The following is a 13,770-nucleotide window of genomic DNA, read 5'->3' as shown; positions in this document are numbered from 1 at the left end:
GACTACAAGTTTATTAAAATGCAATGTGTAGACGTGACCTTGTGTAATACAACAATGAATCATGAGGTAAGATGGTGTTAACCCCCTTTAATGCATATTGAAGTGTGTTTAGAAGAAATGTATCTTTGGTGCTTGTAAGGGATAGTCTGCATGACAGACTCAATGTCATGACCAGTGTTGCATGCTGTGGAGAGTTGCGGTACTGTCATATCAGCACGTTATAGCGGTTGTTTTATTGCCAAGACTGTAAGTTTTATCCGTTTCATTAGTTTTGCTGTAAGACAGTTAAGACATGCCATTCATTGTATTTGGGCAGCATGGAAGATGGTGTACCATGTTACAAAGACGTTAATGTAATCTGTACATATCAGATAGAGATGCTGTAAATTTAGGGTTGTGCTTGCCACTTAACAGCAGTAAGTGGACATTGAGAATGGATCTGTCCAAACAAGATAGGTTTCCATGTTCTTGCAAAGCTTTCTCCTTTCTCATTATTTTGTATAATTCTGTATACAAGTAAGTTTTCCCATTTTTTAAGGGAATGAAAGTTTTAGCCTGTGATTTCTGTTACTGTAAATGTGTAAATAATTCTAGATAAAACTGAGCCACTTTCTTGTGTTCAGTCTGTTCGCTTTTACTTAAAGGGGGGATGAGTATATTGACTATCTTGTGTGGCAATAATCTGTTCAGTTCTTGAACCTCGACACTTCCAGAATACTGGATATGTGGTGGCCATTAGCGATTTCCTTGCTGTAAACCTGTATCCTAGGACTACATGATCCTTTTAGGCCCGCATTCCCTGGCATATTTATTGACCACATTTAGCAGGTTCCAGCTTCGCCTACCGAGGCTTGGCGCTAAGTGTAACAATAATAATTTAAGTGAAAGGCTGGAAGGTTTTCCATTTGAGACAGATAAAAGGTGTCATGATGCGGTCTCTTCTGATGGAGGAAAGTGAAGTCATGTACATACTGTAGATTTCCTGTAATTACTTTTACTACTTTGTGTATTTATGTCATTCACATTATTTAATTTACTGTTTTTTTGTTTCTCTTCCGGCCTCTGTAAGTAATTCTGCTGTCTTGTACCACTGACTTTCATTTACTTCATAACTGAGCACTCTCTTCTATTCCACTTTTTTTTTTTCTTTTTTATCTAGATGACCATTGCACTTTTGCCATACTAAGAGTATAATGAATAAAGTAAATCATTGTGGGATTTTGGGCAGCTTCTTAAACAAGATGTATAGAGGTTGACCTGTGTAAGAAAAAAGTCCAGTTATTTTGATGTAACTTGGATGCAGTTTTGAAGAAAGTACTGAACTCTTGTCCTTTCATGGGAAGGGGCCAAGGATTGTTGATGGTACAATAACAGTAAGAATCCATTATCGCTCTTCTCTGGCATACCTTATTTGCACTACCATATTAGCTGAGTTTAGCGCTTTTCATCAAATCCTGCAGTCTCTTCTATCACTCCAAATCCTTTCTTTCCTTATACTGTTGTGGATTGTTTCGATCAGTCCTGACTACTTACATTTTATTTGCACTTTTTACTTTTTGTCTATACAAAGGTTTACTGTGTGTTTAGAAACATTCTGAATTTATTTCCATTGTATTATTACTAAATTTCCCTGGCTATTTGACATAGAATTCTTGCCATTCTTTTCAGATTATGGTCCCTAACATTTTGACAATATCCCCATCATATCATCCCATAACATCTTTTAAGCTTATACTGGTTCCCAGCTCTGTAAATTGGGCTTAATTTATACTGTGCGTAGGAGATCTGTTCTGCTAACCAAAGGGAATGTCTCCATGAAAAACTGCCTTCACCTGCTATAATACCGAAATAGCGGAGGAGACTTCAATGATGTAGTTGTAGTCTCTGACCACTTTCAGGCTCCTGCGGTAAATCCCTAACTGTTCATGCTATATATAATAAAGTATATAGTTGTCTACTATATTACTGGTCCGAACGTAGAAGTCCTGGGGCTGCATCAAAATGCACAGCATGCATCAGTTGTGGGATTACTGTTAGGAATGAGAGTCAGTTTAGAGATGCTGAGTTATACGGTATACATTAGAGTAGGTGAGAACCTTTTTACATGTGACAGGCTCTCTTAGGAGAATATAACCAGCATAATGCTAAAGTGATACAACCAGATGGGAGAGCAGATCTACTGAGCACAGTAAGAATTAGTGTACATAACAGGGTATCAGTGTTTTTATCAATTTATTAACTCTCACCAGTGTTATAGTATTTTTAGCAGCACTTTTATATTGTACAAAAATGTTATGTCTGCCCCCAATACTATTACAAGGAGCTCCTTAGATTCCAAATTCTACCATGGCTGCCTTCTCTTGTAGGTTGACTATTGAACATCAGGATCTGAGAAAGAGCTGATCTAAGACCTTTCTATGTAGGTTGGAAAGCAATAATAGGAAACAAAGTAAACTGAATAGAACTGCTACCCGCTTTTTTTAGTTGAAAAGTCAGCTGGCAAGAGAACATCAGTCCTGCGTAGAATTGTAACCATGTTGGCTGGATAGTGTTTATCATAAAACTTCTTCAATTTATATTTTTCATATGTTAACATGTAGTGACAATGTAGCGAGTCTAAATGGAAAATTGTGCCCAATGTTTCTTTTCCTTTTTCTAGTTAGAAGACTGTTAGCCACTGCATGCTGGGTCTACATTGTACCAGAGACGCATCATCTTCACAGTTGTCAACTCTACTAGTTACATCTACTTACAGATCTAGGATGTATTGTGAGTGATTATATAATACAATAGTGGCACTCTGGAGCCACCCAGAATTTAATCCTTATACAGCATTAAAAACTGCTCTAGAAATGGATTTCTTTGTGGCTGCATTTTTACTGTTGAGAAGACTCCTATTGTGCCCCATGTATTGTTAAGAAAAAAAAATCCTATAGGAACTTACAGGACTTCTCCAACACTAGTAGACTATTCCCTCCAATTGTAAGTTGGTAGTTTCTCTCCACCCCCAATATGTTAAGGACACAAGATTTCAGAGAGAGCCTTGTTCTGAATTATCACTAATGTCTTTTACATAGGACCCAGTGTTTATGTAGCATTTTAATGTCATGCAATTGTCCCTGGCTTTGTGTTTTGCACTGATTACTTTTAGACAGGGTAATTGCCACTTTCCTTGTGCAATATGGCTGTAAATAATGCAGATATTTTTAAAGCTTGTCAATGAATTTTATATAAATAAAAGTTTGAACTTGCATATTGTGTTTTTAATATTCATTACTCTACTAGCCTACTACTACACAGGCCCCCACAGAACATTTGGAGGTGTCAAAGACAGTAGTTGCAGCTGACCCTGTTAAAGGGAATCGATTGGGTCCCATTGGAGACTGTCGCCAAAAATGAGGGAAAATCATTCTCCTGCATGGAGGACTCTTCTCTCTGCCGGTTCCAGTTTGGAAACAGTGGACTACATTATAGTCGATGTGATCTGCCAGTGTTTATGAAACTGATGAAAACCAAACCCGTTACATAGCCCAAGACACATGTAGGCTGAGATGCAGTGCATGTTCTGACACTTTTCTGAAATGGCATATAATATTGGTCAATTTCAGCTTTTTGTGCTACAGGTACTCTACTGTGAAACTGAACTATGCAAACTAGCCTTCCCCTTGCAGGAACAACTATTCTATTTCAGAGATCACACTGTGGCCCTTGTCAAAGTCCCTCAGATACTTATTCCTTTGCTTTCAGTGTATCAACTGCGAGCTGAATTTGAATGTACTACCCAGTATATCCCATAATACTGAATTCTTAAGGTATGGATGATCAACACATACACCTGGACTTCTTTACAAGATAAACCCTAGGTACACAAAGGACACCACACAAAAGGTTTTCCAATGAAACTAGGTATATTTGTCAAAGTGCACCCACTATATTAACAATGGCAAGAATTTCAAAAGGGGTGCTCTATAATTTAGAGTTTCTTCTCTTGCTGAGCTTGTGCAGCATCACAAGACTCTCCGCATGAGTATCCATGTCGAGAGTCACACAATGGTACATCAGTCTGCTTGCCTTCACCATAAAGGGATTTTCATTCTGCTAAAAACAGAGTCAGATTACGTGTGTTTGTATCAGTGTTCACTCAGCCCCCACACTCCTACAAAAACTTGGTGGGGGCAGCACTGTGGCTCAGTGGTTAGCATTGCAGTGCTGGAGTCCTGGGTTCGAATCCCTCCAGGAACAAGATCTGCAAGGAGTTTGTATGTTCTCCCTGTGTTTGTGTGGATTTCCTCCTATTCTACAAAGACATACTGATAGGAGAAAAGTGTCTTTCTCTTTGCTTTATTCACATGAACAGAGGTCAGTACTTCTTAATGTTTCTCTGTGGTGTTAATTTTGAGTGACAGAAAAGAATCTTCTGTTTGGCTCATGTCCAATATATGAGAGATATCATAGCAGCTAGTCTTCACATGTTCCAGATCAGGGACAACAGAAAGCCAAATATAGAGCATGCAGAGGCAAGAAGAAGTCATAATGGCCTAAAAATGGAATTGTGCCTTTAAAAATTATCTGAAATGGTAGGCACAATTTAAAGTGATATTCCCATCTTCTAAAATGATGTAATATTCCAAGAATATGCCACAACTTTATGATCAATAGGAATCAAAACCTCTGGGACCCACACCATTCATACGGAGGAGGCGTGGATGAAGAAGACGGCGCACCCTGAATACGTTCGGTTAGTTTTCCACATTCTGTTTTAGGGTTTTATTTTAAAACGGGGGGGGGGGGGGGGGATGGGGTAGTTTAATATAACTTTTACGGTGCCTGAATAGCCTTTTTAAAGGCTATTCACGCATATGTGGGGCTCTATCAGCATGATTTTGCTGATAGAGCCCCTTTAAGAACTAGCTATCACAGAATCTGAGATATCACTAGTTAAAAAACACAGTCCAGAATTTCATCCTAATATGCAGCGGTTCATTCATGCTCCATATAAAATCACAGTCCGGTCTGTGTGTTGAACTTTTGATATATCAGATTTTGTGATAGCTAGTTCTTAAATCTTTCCATCATATGAAAGCTGAGAATCTCTACTTATGATACCAGAACCATTTAAATATTAAAATGGTAGTAAACACTGGAGATCCAGCCATTTGAAGTGACCATCTCCCTTTGATAAATGCTTTGGCTGTGTGCATTACATTGAGGACATGGACAGACTCCCTGGCATTGCCTAGTTAGAGCATTCTAATGGCAACTTTACAGCCTGTTTTCTATTATCCAGAAGTATGATAGATTAATAAAGTATATTACAAAGGTGTTCACCTGCACCCCCAAGTCAATAGCAAAAAAAAAAAAAAAAAAACGTTACATTTTAAGGTTTGCTAAAAACACCACTTCCTGTAAATGCTACATATGTTTCCTTGTATGCTGGGTAGGTTTACTGCAAATAGAGCTCACTATTCCCCTCACAAGTGCCTCTTGTGATGACGTCAGGTGCAGAACAAAGGTTGTTTTTACTGCCACATAGGACACATGATAACAGATTTGTGTAGTACATGTCATATATTAGTTAACTATATATTTGCCAATGTTACGTGACACGGTAGGGTTACAAAGAGGTCCACCCAGTTTTTGTGTTGATCCACTAAAAGAAAAACTCAAAACTCATTTGTGATTTTGTCCTTCAAATACACATGCAGCTTTGGGTCATGAGTAGCGCACATGAACTGTAGCAGATGTCTCTCAGCAGAATACTACACCACCTATTTATAAAGAAAATTCCAAAATACTGATGCTTCTTCCTGATCGTGTACAATACGTAATACTTACAGTTTTGTAAAGATCACTTTTTAGCTTATGCGATGTACATGATAATGGGTGACCAGTCATCTCATACCTTTATAGAGCCACAATGAACTATAGAATCCACCAATGACAATATGCCAGATACTTCTCTTCCCCGCACACTATCACTTATAACTCAGAACACACTCACAATATTCTGTGATATACATAACAGTTATTTCTGTCTTCTGTCTCTGCAGCTGCTGTGCACAACTCAGACAAAGATGGCTAGATTCATAATTATGTGAATGAAATAAAAGAACCATGAAACTAGATTAGACATAAGGACTATATAAACATAAAAACATATTAAAGTTGGAGTCCCAGTAGCTTCAATGACAGCGGTCATATTACTCAGTCTATCTATGGAGTTTTCTGGGATAAAAGATCCTTAGGATAGGTCATCACTATCACACTAGTGGAGTCTAACACAATACACCCCCACTGATGCTGTTCTCAGCAGCTGATACACAGAGAATGGAGCAGGAAGCAGACAGCTCTGTTCTATATGTAGTGACTAGACGAGGTTACTGTAGATCAGATCAATTCACTTGAAAGAAAGCTCAGCTACAGTGACCAGGTTTAGCCACTACACTGAGAATGGAGCTGTCTGCTTCCTGCTCTATTCTCTGTATATCACCCGATCAGTGTGAGTGGCGCTTGTCAAACCCCACCAGTCCTTAAGATAGATCATCAATATTTTTGGCTCTAAAAATTCTTACTCATTCATATTATTGTCTCCATTGCCATGAATGGCCATCTTGCTGTCTACAACAATGTAATACACACAGGAATCAAGTCTGACAGATTTATTGCTGTCATTTATTTTTAGGAAATATTTCCATGTTTCTTACAGTCACCTCTGCAGTAAAAAAATACTTTCACCGGGTAGTCAGGTTACTCCAGTTTAACAATAGTTTCACTACTATGCCCAGAGAATATCAGCTAAAGCAAATGTTTTGGGCAGTGCCATTTTTTTGCACCTACCTTGTGGCAGCCTCCAGAGTGACACACTTCATGAGAGGTGAAATCTTCTGCTACTTTAACTCTTCAGCTCTTGGCATTTTGTTTACATCTGTCCCTGGTAGGAAAAAAGTAAGTATGGATTAGGCCAAGGGTACAGTATAGATGCTTTGTGTGCTGGAGAAGAGAGTTTGCAGGAATCCGTCACCTACAACAGTCACTTAACAACAAACCAGAGTTACAAGGGACTAACATGTAAATTCTGCCTGAAAAGGCAATTGTATGGATAATGCAATACCTACTTCAGGTGACATACAGTTTGGGGTGGGGCTGCCCCTCGGGTACATACTGTCCTATGGATAGGCTGTCCAGTATAGTATCCAGTCTTGGAGAACCCATTTAAGTAGATTTTAAAGTTATATTCTGGACCTTGATTTTCTGCACATCAATAAATATTGGCTTGCACCAAAGAATCATCCAGATAGGATCGGTCTATGATTAATGCTTGTATGATCTATGATAAGAAACATTCAGTGTTACCTGTACCACTAGAAATTATATATTAGAACATAATACAAGATGGCTCTTCTCCACAACTAAAGGGCTTTTTAGAGGGACCAATGTCTGTATATGAGTATTCGTTCATCAGCTGATGGTACCTTGTATACATGCCTACAAATAATCATTTCTGGCAGCACATCACCCCGTATAAAATAGTAACAATGCAATAATGACAAGTGTCAAACGCATTATTAATCGTTCATCACTAAACAGATTTGCATAGGACAGTGTACATGAGCACCAATCTACTTATTTTATGAACCAGGAATGCACATTTCATGTAAAAATTTGACAGTTCCAACAGCCTAATGCACTATGAGGGATAAGGGTATGCTCACATAGCGGAAAATGAAAATGAAATTCCTCCGTTGGCATTTTCACTGCGGTCTAGCCGCTACGCGATGATTAGGTCTGGATGAAAGAACCTACGCAGTCTTGAGCCACAGACCCCATGGTTGAATCAGCCATGGAATTCACAGCAAGATCGAGCAGGATGCTTCTCTTTTTCGCGTCCTGCTCTGACTGCCTCCCACTGAAAACAATGGGAGGTGGATTCCGGGAGGAATCTGTTCCAGATTTGGGGGCCAAATCCACCCCCAAATCCGTGGCAAATTCCTCCGTGTGAACACACCCTAACTTATGATGATGACCTATTTTAAGGATAGGTTATCATTAGCAGAGCTGTGGAGGTCAACACCTGGCGCTCCCACCTATCATCTAATGAAAATCTTTATCTTGACTCTTTCAGATGCTTTTCGTAAGTTAAAGGAATGTTCTGATTTTTTAAATTTTTTATTTATTTATTTTTTTTAAGATCTAAAAGGGCTACTGAGGAAGAAAAAAAAAAACATTACCACTCAGCATTCTTTTAATGGTGAGTCTTCTGTTCTGAAGCACCTTGGCTGATCTTAGCAGTGACATCCCATTTGTCCAAGATGACTGCTGTAAGCATTCACAGGCCTTGGCAGTAACTTCTTTGCAAACGACAAGCAACGGCAACATGCCATAAAGATGTCACTGCTGAAGACCGTGATTGGCTGCAGTGGTCACTTAACACAAACAGGACGCCATCATAGACATTAGGTTGGGGTCTTGTAAGCAGAATACTGGACCAGCTGCCACTGGAAACTAAGTACCAGGAAGAGGTGAGTCTTTTTTTTTTTGTTACTGGTTTACTGATCATTATTACGTATTAAAAAAACAAATCATAACACCCTTTATGTGGATTTCAAAGGTACATAATTAAAAATAAAAAAAAATAGGATCCAGAAAAATGGCATTAACAAAGTAATCTGTACATGTAGTCTCTACACAAAAAGGTCACTTAAGCTCTTTGACCAAGGGAGATAATATATAAGTATCCCGCACAGCTGCACAGTGTCCATATAGGTGTGTGTGTGTGTGGGGGGTTTACTAACTTAGCATCTGCATGTGTGGCACATTAGTAACACTAATGTAAGGTACATCAAATTAATAATTTAGTACCACCTTGTGGCCACGTCACATAATCATCACATACCTTTTGCATTAGTCACATTGGGGTCCAGTGGCATAGCTATAGGGGTCACAGTGGTCACACTTGCAACTGGGTCTCACAAGGCCCCCCTCGACAAACTACTGCTGTGAATTGTATACCTATGTTCTCTCCCTACACAGTGCTGATTTGACACCTAGTTTTGTGTATCTTATATTCTCCTCCTGGCTTCCTTGTCTTCTATTCTATGATACTACTGGTTCTGAGAGCAGGAGACGGGGAGCCAAGAGGAAAATAGAAGAGAGATACAGTCAGACATTGCATCAGCGGGAGGGAAGTCAGATATACAATTCACTACAGCAGGCAGTGTAGTGTTAGGTAATAGATGCCCTCCATCCCCTATGTGGGAGAGTGACAGAACTATTACCTATGAGAAGAGACACTATTGGGGCACTAGTACAACACTGTTATGTATTTATGTATGTATGTATGTATGTATGTATGTATGTATGTATGTATGTATGTGTGTGTTGGGGGGGGGGAGCTAAATTAGGCCAGTATTACCTGTAGATGGCATTATTATTTGTGGGGTTCACCATTACCAGGGTGGGCACTATTAACTTTGAGGGATTACAATTACGAGACTGTTACCTTGTTAAAGTCACAAGGGGGCACTATTAAAAGGGTTTTCACCTCTGGGACCCACATCTATCTCTAAAATGAACCACTCAAGCCTCAGTGTCCTGCTACAAAGCTGGCTACAACCTTGCTGTATAGAAACAGTACAACTCTGAGCTATACTGTTTCTGTACAAAGACGTGAATGAAACTTACAGAAACACGTAGGTCACTCTGTTCTACAAAGTTTTCTGCTAAGTATGTAGTGGATCACAGAGGCTGGGTGGGATTTTAGAGATAGGTGCAGGTCTCAGAGGTAAGACCCTGATCTATCAGACATTTATGGCATATCCTATACATAGTTTGACATATCCCAGGTACACCAGAACCAGCCATTGTACTTGGATACAGACTTTTTATTTTACCTTGGATTGTATTGGTCTGAAAAAAAAAATAAAAAATTAGAACTTAGTGGGACCCTCACAATAAGCTAACCAGAACCAACAATGATATATTAAATGGTGTCACCAATCAACTACGTCTTAGATAGACTGCTCCAAATATATATTAGCAGTCTATATCAATATAATTTGGTAGTCAGTGCTATTACCACCATTTATTGACTTTCCATATGCTAACTTGACACACCATTTAAAAGATATGCTGCCATCACCTCCACATTACCTGCATCCTGCATGGTGCTAAAATTATTTCTCTCTTATCATGTGCCAAACTAAAGTACTTTTTTTCCCCGAATATCAGCATTCAACACTAACACAAGAAGTGAACCTCTATTTTCCTGATGTACTTGTTTGCATTTGGATGCCCCGAGGAAAGACACGTGTGCTATATACTGTAGAATAAAGACTGCCTTCTCTCTTTAATATAGTGTTTGAAGCTGTGGTCCATCAATACTGGTGTTCCGCTGCTTTATGCTGCAACCCAATAAATTGCCCCACCAGTTTTATGGTCATTCGCACGAGTTTACTGGCATACATTATGCCTGAAATTTTTGCCAGTTACAAGCTAGCCGATATTTCAGTGCAGGTGCACAGCCCGATGTAGAGTGCAACTGATTTATGAGAAGGCATGCATGATAAATCCACCATTCTTTATAAATCTGCCCCAACTAGTGTGAAAAATAGCATGCCATTATAGTTATGCAACTATCGACAATCAGAGGAACGTACGAAGGTCCACAATCACATAAATCATCAGAACAGGAAGTCAAAAGATTGTATTTTCAAGATGTATTAGTCAAGTCAGTGAGGCATCTTTAATGAAAACACACACATACACCCACATGCACCACTTTGGCAAGGTCAGCCCATGGCATTGATCCGTGGGTCCTAGATCTGCATAAATTTGTCTGGGGTATCACATGCAGTATATATTAGATTCTCTTTGCATTTTTTAAAGCGGATTCAGGGACGGAAACCCTGAACAGAGACCGGGAGCAGGTGAGGACCTAGCCTTACTTGATTCTCCATATTTTTCTGCCTTTATCAGGCATATCAGGGTTTCCGCAGATAACTGCTATTTTATGCGGATTAGGTATCCGTTTGTGGGGTCCGCTTGGTGTGAACCTAGTGTAAATCTAAACTGGTTGCATCCACTGTGAAAAGGACCTTGGATGGTTTCCAGTTAAAAACAATGGACTTGCTGGTATAATTTTCCTCCTATGTTTTGTAGAATTTGGGTCTCTAATCAAACCCATGAGACTCACCTCCAAATAGCATACCTTGGGCAGGCCTAATTTGGTACTAAGGAAAAGGTGTACTTCTGACCAGAAGAAGTAAATAGTAACGCAACTCCATATCATATGTATATAAGTGCCAACATGATCCATTATTAGGAAAGCCTGTGCATCTGCACTAGTGATACTTGTTTTACATAAGTCTTATGAGGCCACTTGACCTGAATGAGCCTATACCATGCACTGATCACTATGGATTTCCATGAAGTAAGAGATCATCTTTCCTTGTAGTAATCTCTCAACTTCGTAAAATCACTGCAACATGCAAAGGACCTGTCCAAAGCAGCCCACTGTGTAAAAAGCATAATTCTGTATAACATGGAAACTAGCTTATGGAGAATTTTCCCACATTCCAGGACTAGGAGACTCCTACCAGAATGCTCAGCACAGGCGTGTCTCAACTGTAGTAGATACCTATAATGAATAGTGTGGGACAAGTAAGTCTTGTGTAAGGCTAAAAAAGCAGAAGACACCATGCTAATACAGCTGTCAAAGGTATATAACACCTCTAGACAGCTGGAGGCCAGACCATCCATAGTTTTGTATCTTTACATGCCAATATAGTAGAGTTCTAGTACAGTCAGATTGTTAACAGGAACGGGTAAGGAAGGGTTACACAATCAATCCATTACGATCCAAGTACTTGAGTATGAAGTTGACATTTAAATCCTCTGTATGCTGGCATGGATTTTCCAGATGTTGGCATGTCACAGACAGGCCTGGTCTCAGAAGCTTTAATTTTTTCCAAAGTAAAAAAAAGGATAATATTTCATGTTGGCCCAACATGCTGAATCAGCAGCCTTTTCAGAGAATGGCGTAATTCCAAAACTTAACACTTTCATTGGCCATTCACATACACTCGGCAATGGGTAAATTCATAGTTTCCATTATAATGTACAGCTGTAACCAGCTTTAAATTGTACATTGATCTGTGACGCCATGCAGATAGTCAGCGGTGTTTGGGATTTCTAAGTGAAGAGGTTATTTTTGCAATTGCTACAGACTGCGTGCATGTATTTAATTATTTTCAGTATGCTCAAGTAGATAGTTGAACTCGTGTCTGGGTGCCTCGGTCATAGGAAATTTCCAGGACAGTATTATGTACCAAATATATGCAAAAATACAAAATACCTGCCCACATGTATGACTGATATTAGAAGTCATACATGTACATCATGCTAAAGAAAAAACAACCATTATTTTTATTTTGCATAATTTGTGCAGTAAAAATTAACTATATTATAGCCCCTTCCTTCAACAAATTTGCCTAAGCAAGAAATCTAAGGGGCACTAAGGACTTTAACCCTTTCACTGCCAATGTCAGCTTCGGGCATGTCTACCTCTTCTGTCTTCTTGTAGGGACGTCCTCTGGTTCCGTGTCTTCTTCCATCTTCTTGTCTTCAAATCCCGCGCCTGCGTAGTAGGGCTTCCCTCCGGAGCACTACTGCGCAGTACACTAGCAAACTGCCAGTAAATAAAATGGCGAGTGAGTCTGCACAGTAGCGCTCCGGGGGGAAGCGCTACTACGCAGGCACGGGATTTGAAGACAAGAAGACGGAAGAAGACACGGGACCAGAGGGCGTCACTACAAGAAGACAGAAGAGGTAGACGTTCCCGAAGCGGACGTCGCACCGTGCATCCCCGCCCATGGTGCATGTTCAGGTACTATTAGCGTATATGTTTTAATGCTTTTATTTAAAAACGGGACCAGGGTTTAATATAACATTTACGGTGCCTGAATAGCCTTTTTAAAGGCTATTCACGCATGTGTGGGGCTCAATTAGCATAATTTTGCTGATAGAGCCCCTTTAAAAAAAAAAAATTCTAAAAAAAATTCCAAAATTCCAAATTTCTGACCTAAAGTCTACCATATGCAGGGATATACTGACATAATTTCTTTAGTATACTAAAGTCTAACGTGTCTTTAATTCAACAATGCTACATATATGTGACTAAACTTCCTTTAAGACCCTAAAAAAGTGCACCTTAAAATCTTGATTTTGGCTTTAAATGTGAAAAAAATAGTAGCATGAATAAAACATGCCATATAAATTATAATCAATGACTAAACCCCACAAACCTATATATTTCCAAAACAGCAGACACCCTGACTATCATAAAAATACCACCTAGCTTATTATACTCACAGCCACCTTCATGCAACTTTTTATCAAACATTGATTTTTGCAAAAATTACACAAAAGTTCAGCTTTGAGACTAAATCTCTGAGACAGTTTGAACTATATTCATCTAATACTTCCTAAAACTAAAAGACCAGGGTGTGATGAGTTTATACATACCACATGTGTATACACCCGGACACTATTTATGTTCTCAAAACACCCAAAATATGCTTTTTGTCTTCAAATTTGAAAGTAGTAGTGACATGGATAAAACATGCCATACACACCAGAAACAATGACTAAACCGCCAAAAACTATATATTTCCCAAACAGCAGACACCCTGGTAATCATAAAAATACCATCTAGCTTATTATACTCACAGCCACCTTCATGCAACTTATTATCATACATTGATTTTTTGCAAA

Source organism: Leptodactylus fuscus, chromosome 3 (genome assembly GCF_031893055.1).
Source record: "Leptodactylus fuscus isolate aLepFus1 chromosome 3, aLepFus1.hap2, whole genome shotgun sequence".
Taxonomy (NCBI): Eukaryota; Metazoa; Chordata; class Amphibia; order Anura; family Leptodactylidae; genus Leptodactylus; species Leptodactylus fuscus.
This window is presented reverse-complemented; position numbering follows the sequence as displayed.